General features: G+C 51.3%; 1 protein-coding gene across 3 annotated transcripts in view; it reads right to left on the reverse strand.

Moving 5' to 3' along the window:
* The window catches only part of DNMT3A (DNA methyltransferase 3 alpha), a 132100-nt gene extending 128347 nt beyond the window's left edge, over window positions 1-3753 (reverse strand). For all 3 annotated transcript variants that reach the window (XM_072143936.1, XM_072143935.1, XM_072143933.1), the window contains exon 1: window positions 3642-3753. The gene's annotated coding sequence lies outside the window, so the exon portion shown is untranslated. The remainder of the gene's footprint in view (window positions 1-3641) is intronic.
* Between the last annotated feature and the right edge of the window lie 5582 nt (window positions 3754-9335).

Raw genomic sequence — 9335 nt, forward strand, 5'->3', positions numbered from 1 at the left:
GCTGTATATCCTGTATATGGTGGGGGGCTGTATATCCTGTATATGGGGGGGGCTGTATATCCTGTATATGGGGGGGCTGTATATCCTGTATATGGGGGGGGCTGTATATCCTGTATATGGGGGGGGCTGTATATCCTGTATATGGGGGGGGCTGTATATCCTGTATATGGTGGGGGCTGTATATCCTGTATATGGGGGGGGGCTGTATATCCTGTATATGGGGGGGGGGCTGTATATCCTGTATATGGGGGGGGGCTGTATATCCTGTATATGGGGGGGGGGCTGTATATCCTGTATATGGGGGGGGCTGTATATCCTGTATATGGGGGGGGCTGTATTTCCTGTATATGGGGGGCTGTATATCCTGTATATGGGGGGGGGGCTGTATATCCTGTATATGGGGGGGGGCTGTATATCCTGTATATGGGGGGGGGCTGTATATCCTGTATATGGGGGGGGGCTGTATATCCTGTATATGGTGGGGGGCTGTATATCCTGTATATGGGGGGCTGTATTTCCTGTATATGGGGGGCTGTATATCCTGTATATGGGGGGGGGGCTGTATATCCTGTATATGGGGGGGCTGTATATCCTGTATATGGGGGGGGGCTGTATATCCTGTATATGGGGGGGGGCTGTATATCCTGTATATGGGGGGGGGGCTGTATATCCTGTATATGGTGGGGGGGTGTATATCCTGTATATGGGGGTGGGGGCTGTATATTCTGTATATGGTGGGGGGCTGTATATCCTGTATATGGGGGGGGGCTGTATATCCTGTATATGGGGGGGGCTGTATATCCTGTATATGGTGGGGGGCTGTATATCCTGTATATGGTGGGGGGATGTATATCCTGTATATGGGGGGGGGATGTATATCCTGTATATGGGGGGGGCTGTATATCCTGTATATGGGGGGGGCTGTATATCCTGTATATGGGGGGGGGCTGTATATCCTGTATATGGGGGGGGGGGCTGTATATCCTGTATATGGGGGGGGCTGTATATCCTGTATATGGGGGGGCTGTATATCCTGTATATGGGGGGCTGTATATCCTGTATATGGGGGGGGCTGTATATCCTGTATATGGGGGGGGCTGTATATCCTGTATATGGGGGGGGGCTGTATATCCTGTATATGGGGGGGGCTGTATATCCTGTATATGGGGGGGGCTGTATATCCTGTATATGGGGGGGGCTGTATATCCTGTATATGGGGGGGGCTGTATATCCTGTATATGGGGGGGGCTGTATATCCTATATATGGGGGGGGGCTGTATATCCTGTATATGGGGGGGGCTGTATATCCTGTATATGGGGGGGGCTTTATATCCTGTATATGGGGGGTGCCAGCCTCCCCTCCCTCCTGTGCTCGGTGCCCCCTCCTTCCTGTCCCCAATGCCAGCCTCCCTCCTGTTCCCAGTGCCAGCCTCCCACCTGTGCCCGGTGCCCCCTCCTGTGCTCAGTGCCCCCTCCATCCAGTGCCCGGTGCCAGTCTTCCCTCCCTCCAGTGCCCGGTGCCAGTCTCCTCTCCCTCCTGTTCCAGGTGCCCCCTTCCTCTTGTGCCAGCCTTGCCTCCCTCCTGAGCCCGGTGCCCCCTCCCTTCTGTGCCCGGTGCTCCCCTCCCTCCTGTGCCCCCCTCCCTCCTGTGCTTGGAGCCAGTCTCCCCTCCCACCTGAGCCCGGTGCCCCTCCCTCCTGTGCCCGGTGCCCCCTCCCTCCTGTGCCCGGTGCCCCCTCCCTCCTGTGCCCGGTGCCCACTCCATCCTGTGCCCAGTGCCCCCTCCCTGCTGTGCCCGGTGCCAGCCTCCCCTCCCTCCTGTGCCCGGTGCCAGCCTCCCCTCCCTCCTGTGCCAGTGCCAGTCTCCTCTCCCTCCTGTGCCCGGTGCCCCCTCCCTCCTGTGCCTGGTGCCCCCTCCCTCCTGTGACCGGTGCTCCCTCTCTCCTGTGCCCAGTACCCCCTCCCTCCTGTGCCCAGTGCCCCCCTCCTGTGCCCGGTGCCAGCCTCCCCTCCCTCCTGTGCCCGGTGCCCCGTCCCTCCTGTGCCCGGTGCCAGCCTCCCCTCCCTCCTCTGCCCGGTGCCCCCTCCCTCCTGTGCCCGGTGCCAGCCTCCCCTCCCTCTTGTGCCCGGTGCCCCCTCCCTCCTGTGCCCGGTGCCAGCCTCCCCTCCCTCCTGTGCCCGGTGCCAGCCTCCCTCCTGTGCCCGGTGACAGCCTCCCCTCCCTCCTGTGCCCGGTGGCCCCTCCCTCCTGTGCCCGGTGCCAGCCTCCCCTCCCTCCTGTGCCCGGTGCCAGCCTCCCTCCTGTGCCCGGTGCCAGCCTCCCCTCCCTGCTGTGCCAGGCCTGTGCCCCCTGTGAAGGGCAGACATGGCAGTGACGGCTGAGGTGGTTGCACGGGGCAGGTGCGGGGGTGCAGGTACTTACTGTGTCCCTCCTGTGCCCGGTGCCCCCTCCCTCCTGTGCCTGGTGCCTCCTTCCTCCTGTGACCGGTGCCCCCTCTCTCTTGTGCCCGGTGCTCCCTCTCTCCTGTGCCTGGTGCCAGCCTCCCCTCCCTCCTGTGCCCGGTGCCCCCTCCCTCTTGTGCCCAGTACCCCCTCCCTCCTGTGCCCGGAGCCCCCTCCCTCCTGTGCCTGGTGCCCACTCCATCCTGTGCCCAGTGCCCCCTCCCTGCTGTGCCAGGTGCCGGCCTCCCTCCTGTGCCCGGTGCCAGCCTCCCCTCCCTCCTGTGCCAGTCTCCTCTCCCTCCTGTGACCGGTGCTCCCTCTCTCCTGTGCCCAGTACCCCCTCCCTCCTGTGCCCAGTGCCCCCCCTGCTGTGCCAGGTGCCGGCCTCCCTCCTGTGCCAGCCTCCCCTCCCTCCTGTGCCCGGTGCCCCGTCCCTCCTGTGCCCGGTGCCAGCCTCCCCTCCCTCCTCTGCCTGGTGCCCCCTCCCTCCTGTGCCCGGTGCCAGCCTCCCCTCCCTCTTGTGCCCGGTGCCCCCTCCCTCCTGTGCCCGGTGCCAGCCTCCCCTCCCTCCTGTGCCCGGTGCCCCCTCCCTCCTGTGCCCGGTGCCAGCCTCCCTCCTGTACCCGGTGCCCCCTCCCTCCTGTGCCCGGTGCCAGCCTCCCCTCCCTCCTGTGCCAGCTGCTAGCCTCCCTTCTGTGCCCGCTGCCAGCCTCCCTCCTGTGCCCGGTGCCAGCCTCCCCTCCCTCCTGTGCCCGCTGCCAGCCTCCCTCCTGTGCCCGGTGCCAGCCTCCCCTCCCTCCTGTGCCCGGTGCCAGCCTCCCCTCCCTCCTGTGCCCGGTGCCCCCCTCCCTCCTGTGCCCGGTGCCAGCCTCCCCTCCCTCCTGTGCCCGGTGCCAGCCTCCCCTCCCTCCTGTGCCCGGTGCCAGCCTCCCCTCCCTCCTGTGCCCGGTGCCAGCCTCCCCTCCCTGCTGTGTCCGGTGCCCCCTCCCTCCTGTGCCCGGTGCCAGCCTCCCCTCCCTCCTGTGCCCGGTGCCAGCCTCCCCTCCCTCCTGTGCCCGGTGCCAGCCTCCCCTCCCTGCTGTGCCCGGTGCCAGCCTCCCCTCCCTGCTGTGCCAGGCCTGTGCCCCCTGTGAAGGGCAGACATGGCAGTGACGGCTGAGGTGGTTGCACGGGGCAGGTGCGGGGGTGCAGGTACTTACCCCCGGCAGGTGGGGTCCTCTCTTCTCCTGCCTGTGTCCCCCTCTCTCTCCCGTGTCCCCCCTGAGCCGCTGCCTCCGCCGCCTCCTCCTCCCCGAGCAGTGCGGCAGCCGGGAGACAGCGCGCCGCCGGGTCCTAGAGCCCGCCCTCCCGACTACACCGCCAGCCACAGCATCATACACCTCTATAGAATCATCATACACCTCTGTATCATCATCATTCACATCTACATCATCATCATACACATCTACATCATCATCATACACATCTATATCATCATTATCATACACATCTACATCATCATCATACACATCTACATCTACATCATTATCATACACATCTATATCATCATTATCAAACACTTCTATATCATCATCATACACATCTATATCATCATCATACACCTCTGTATCATCATACACATCTATATCATCATTATCATACACATCTACATCATCATCATACACATCTATATCATCATCATACACCTCTGTATCATCATACACATCTATATCATCATACACATCTATATCATCATCATCATCATACACATCTACATCATCATCATACACATCTATATCATCATTATCATACACATCTACATCATCATCATACACATCTATATCATCATCATACACATCTATATCATAATACACATCTATATCATCATCATACACATCTACATCATCATCATACACATCTATATCATCATTATCATACACATCTACATCATCATTATCATACACATCTATATCATCATTATCATACACATCTATATCATCATTATCATACACATCTACATCATCATCATACACATCTACATCATCATCATACACATCTATATCATCATACACATCTATATCATCATCATACACATCTACATTATCATCATACACATCTATATCATACACATCTACATCATCATCATACACATCTATATCATCATTATCATACACATCTACATCATCATCATACACATCTACATCATCATCATACACCTCTGTATCATCATCATACACATCTACATCATCATACACATCTACATCATCATCATACACATCTATATCATCATCATACACATCTATATCATCATCATACACATCTATACATCATCATACACATCTACATCATCATCATACACATCTACATCATCATCATACACCTCTACATCATTATCATACACATCTATATCATCATTATCGTACACATCTACATCATCATCATACACATCTATATCATCATTATACACATCTATATCATCATCATCATACACATCTACATCATCATCATACACATCTATATCATCATTATACACATCTATATCATCATCATCATACACATCTACATCATCATCATCATACACATCTACATCATCATCATCATACACCTCTGTATCATCATCATACACATCTACATCATCATCATCATACACCTCTGTATCATCATCATACACATCTACATCATCATCATCATACACCTCTGTATCATCATCATACACATCTATATCATCATCATCCTCATACACATCTACATCATCATCATACACATCTATATCATCATCATACACATCTATATCATCATTATCATACACATCTACATCATCATCATACACATCTACATCATTATCATACACATCTATATCATCATTATCATCATCATACACATCTACATCATCATCATACACATCTATATCATCATACACATCTATATCATCATACACATCTACATCATCATCATACACATCTATATCATCATCATACACATCTACATCATCATCATACACCTCTATAGAATTATCATACACCTCTATAGAATCATCATACACCTCTATATCATCATCATACACATCTACATCATCATCATACACATCTATATCATCATACACATCTATACCATCATCATACACATATATATCATCATCATACACATCTACATCATCATACACATCTATATCATCATACACATCTATATCATCATACACATCTACATCATCATACACATCTACATCATCATCATACACATCTAGGTAGTCACAGCCCCACCCCCTACTTGTATATCATGTGTGAGAGGGGGTCACACTCTGATACTCTTGCTAAACCATTTGTTGCAGACATTGATTTGCACTGGGCTGGACATCAAACAATGTCCCCCAACTCCATAAGATAATTACAAAACACCAAACTCTGTTACTATATTGGCAACTGTGGGAACGCTGTTACTATATTGGCAACTGTGGGGACACTGTTACTATATTGGCAACTGTGGGGGCACTGTTACTATATTGGCAACTGTGGGGGCACTGTTACTATATTGGCAACTGTGGGGACACTGTTCTTATATTGGCAACTGCAGGGACACTGTTATTGTAGGCTTGGTTCTGGTAATGTATCTGAGTAGTAAGCATGATTTGTAAAGTGCTGCAGAATAAAATATAAATATGGCTACTGCGTTTTTCGCACAAAAACTCCTTTGATCTTCTCAGAAATCAAAGGTGCGCCTTATAGTCCAGTGCGCCTTATATATGAACCGTACCTACAGACAACAGGTGCCTTGAACTATGCACAGGTCTGCCACCTGCTGGTCATTCATCCTTATAATCTGGTGCGCTTTATAATCCGGTGCTCCTTATATAAGAACCTATACATTTTAGCAGGCATTTATTGATGGTGCGCCTTATAGTCCAAAAAATACGGTACTATGGGCTACTCTGGGGACACTGTTAATATATTGGCAAATGCAGGGACACTGTTATTGTAGGCTTGGTTCTGGTTATGTATCTGAGTAGTAAGGATTATTTGTAAAGTGCTGCAGAATAAAATATAAATACAGGTTATTATTATTGGCCGGGGTACCGTCGGTTTAGGCACTGCACTCGTGTTATACATTTAGGTAGGTTATAGTTTCTTTGCAGTAAGCTTAGTTATATCACTAATTTTATTCACTTCAGATCATTTTAAAACTCTAGACCATCAAGGAAAACACAATGGGGCACATTTACTTACCCGGTCCAGTCGCGATCCAGCGGCGGGTTCTCCGACGCTGATTCGGGTCTGCCGGGATTCACTAAGGTCCGTGCGCCGATATTCACCATGTTTCGCTGCTGCGCCGAGGTCCGCCGAAGTTCACCTGCTTTTTTCTGGTGCATGTGAGTGCTTGATCTTGCGACACAAATGGCTTTTTAAATTCTGCGGTTTTTCCGAATCCTTCGGGTTGTCCTGTGGCCACGCCCCCCGATTTCTGTCGCGCGAAAGTCGGCGCGATTGCGACAAAAATCGATCGCGCGCGCCACAATCCCGTGAAATACAGCGCAAAGCGGAAATATTCGGGAAAAACCCGACGGATTCGCGGCTGCGGACCCTTAGTAAATGTGCCCCAATCTCTGGTGATAGTCTCAAAGTTTTGTTTGTGATTTTATATAGTAATATACAAAAGGAAAATAATATCCACATGTGGAGGCCCAAAAAGTTTGCCAACCAGAGACCCCAAAATTTCTACTGGCAGCACTGACTATGGTAAAAGCTATAATAAGCGAGCTGAGCGATGTACACGGTCACATTACATTAGGACTGGGTACGTTTGGGTTACTGTATCTCCATCCATACAGCGCCTTGTGTCACCTTTATGGCAGCACAGAGCAGCGATAAGTCTCTGTACTTTATAGGGTTAACAGTAGACCTCCAGGTCTTACCTCCATCCATAGTTCCCATGCTCAGCAGACCTTTGGCCAGCAGATCATTAACACAATTGCTCTTGATTTTTGGCCAAGACTCCTGGAAAGAGGGGGAGGGGAGTCTTTTTACTGTGAGAGGTGTAAATTCAGGAGAAGTGGATTATTCTCTCACAATAATAGTGACTGACATCACCTTAACATAAGTCCCGTGGGTCCTGAGCACTCTGGGTCCCAAACACCAGTGTAGAACACGACTCCTGAACATGAATCTTGAATATGGGTTCCAAACACAAAATGTAAACACGGGTCTAGAACATACTTCCTGAACATTGGTCCTGAACACGGGTCTAGAACATACTTCCTGAACATTGGTCCTGAACACAAGTCCTTAGCTAAGGTCCTGATGATCCCCCCCCCCCCCCCCATACGCATATAATTTCCCCTCCTATACTATTACAGTATTGTTACATGTTGGCTGCTGTGTGGTCCATGTGACTATTTTGGCTACTGTAGGGGTACAATGACAATTTTGGCTGCTTTGGGGTGCACTGTGTGTACATTTGCTACTGTAATGGGGCAGAACATTAATTAAAAAAAAAAATATTTACAGCATCAGTAAATAGCCATAAATAAAGCTGCCACTGCAGTACACAGCCTTAAATGGAGCTATAGCCACAGTGCAAAGCCTTAAATGGAGCTACAGCCACAGTGTACAGCCTTAAATGGAGCTACAGCCACAGTACACAGCCATACATGGAGCCACAGCCACAGTACACAGCCATACATGGAGCTACAGCCACAGTACACAGCCATACATGGAGCTACAGCCACAGTACACAGCCATACATGGAGCTACAGCCACAGTACACAGCCATACATGGAGCTACAGCCACAGTACACAGCCATACATGGAGCAACAGCCACAGTACACAGCCATACATGGAGCTACAGCCACAGTACACTGCCATACATGGAGCTACAGCCGCAGTACACAGCCATACATGGAGCTACAGCCACAGTACACAGCCATACATGGAGCTACAGCCACAGTACACAGCCATACATGGAGCTACAGTCACAGTACACAGACATACATGGAGCTACAGCCACAGTACACAGCCATACATGGAGCTACAGCCACAGTACACAGCCATACATGGAGCTACAGCCGCAGTAGACAGCCATACATGGAGCTACAGTCACAGTACACAGACATACATGGAGCTACAGCCACAGTACACAGCCATACATGGAGCTACAGCCACAGTACACAGCCATACATGGAGCTACAGTCACAGTACACAGCCATACATGGAGCTACAGCCGCAGTACACAGCCATACATGGAGCTACAGCCGCAGTACACAGCCATACATGGAGCTTCAGCCACAGTATACAGCCATACATGGAGCTTCAGCCACAGTCCACAGACATACATGGAGCTACAGCCGCAGTACACAGTCATACATGGAGCTACAGCCACAGTACACTGCCATACATGGAGCTACAGCCGCAGTACACAGCCATACATGGAGCTACAGCCACAGTACACAGCCATACATGGAGCTACAGCCACAGTACACAGCCATACATGGAGCTACAGCCACAGTACACAGCCATACATGGAGCTACAGCCGCAGTACACAGCCATACATGGAGCTACAGCCGCAGTACACTGCCATACATGGAGCTACAGCCACAGTGCACAGCCATACATGGAGCTACAGCCACAGTGCACAGCCTTAAATGGAGCTACAGCCACAGTACACAGCCACGCATGGAGCTACAGTCACAGTACACAGCCATACATGGAGCTACAGCCCCAGTACACAGCTATACATGGAGCTACAGCCACAGGACACATCCATACATGGAACTACAGCCACAGTACACAGCTACACATGGAGCTAAAGCCACAGTACACAGCCTTACATGGAGCTACAGCCACAGGACACATCCATACATGGAGCTACAGCCACAGTACACAGCCACACATGGAGCTACAGCCACAGTACACAGCCATACAT

This window comes from Engystomops pustulosus, chromosome 3 (assembly GCF_040894005.1).
Source record: "Engystomops pustulosus chromosome 3, aEngPut4.maternal, whole genome shotgun sequence".
NCBI lineage: Eukaryota > Metazoa > Chordata > Amphibia > Anura > Leptodactylidae > Engystomops > Engystomops pustulosus.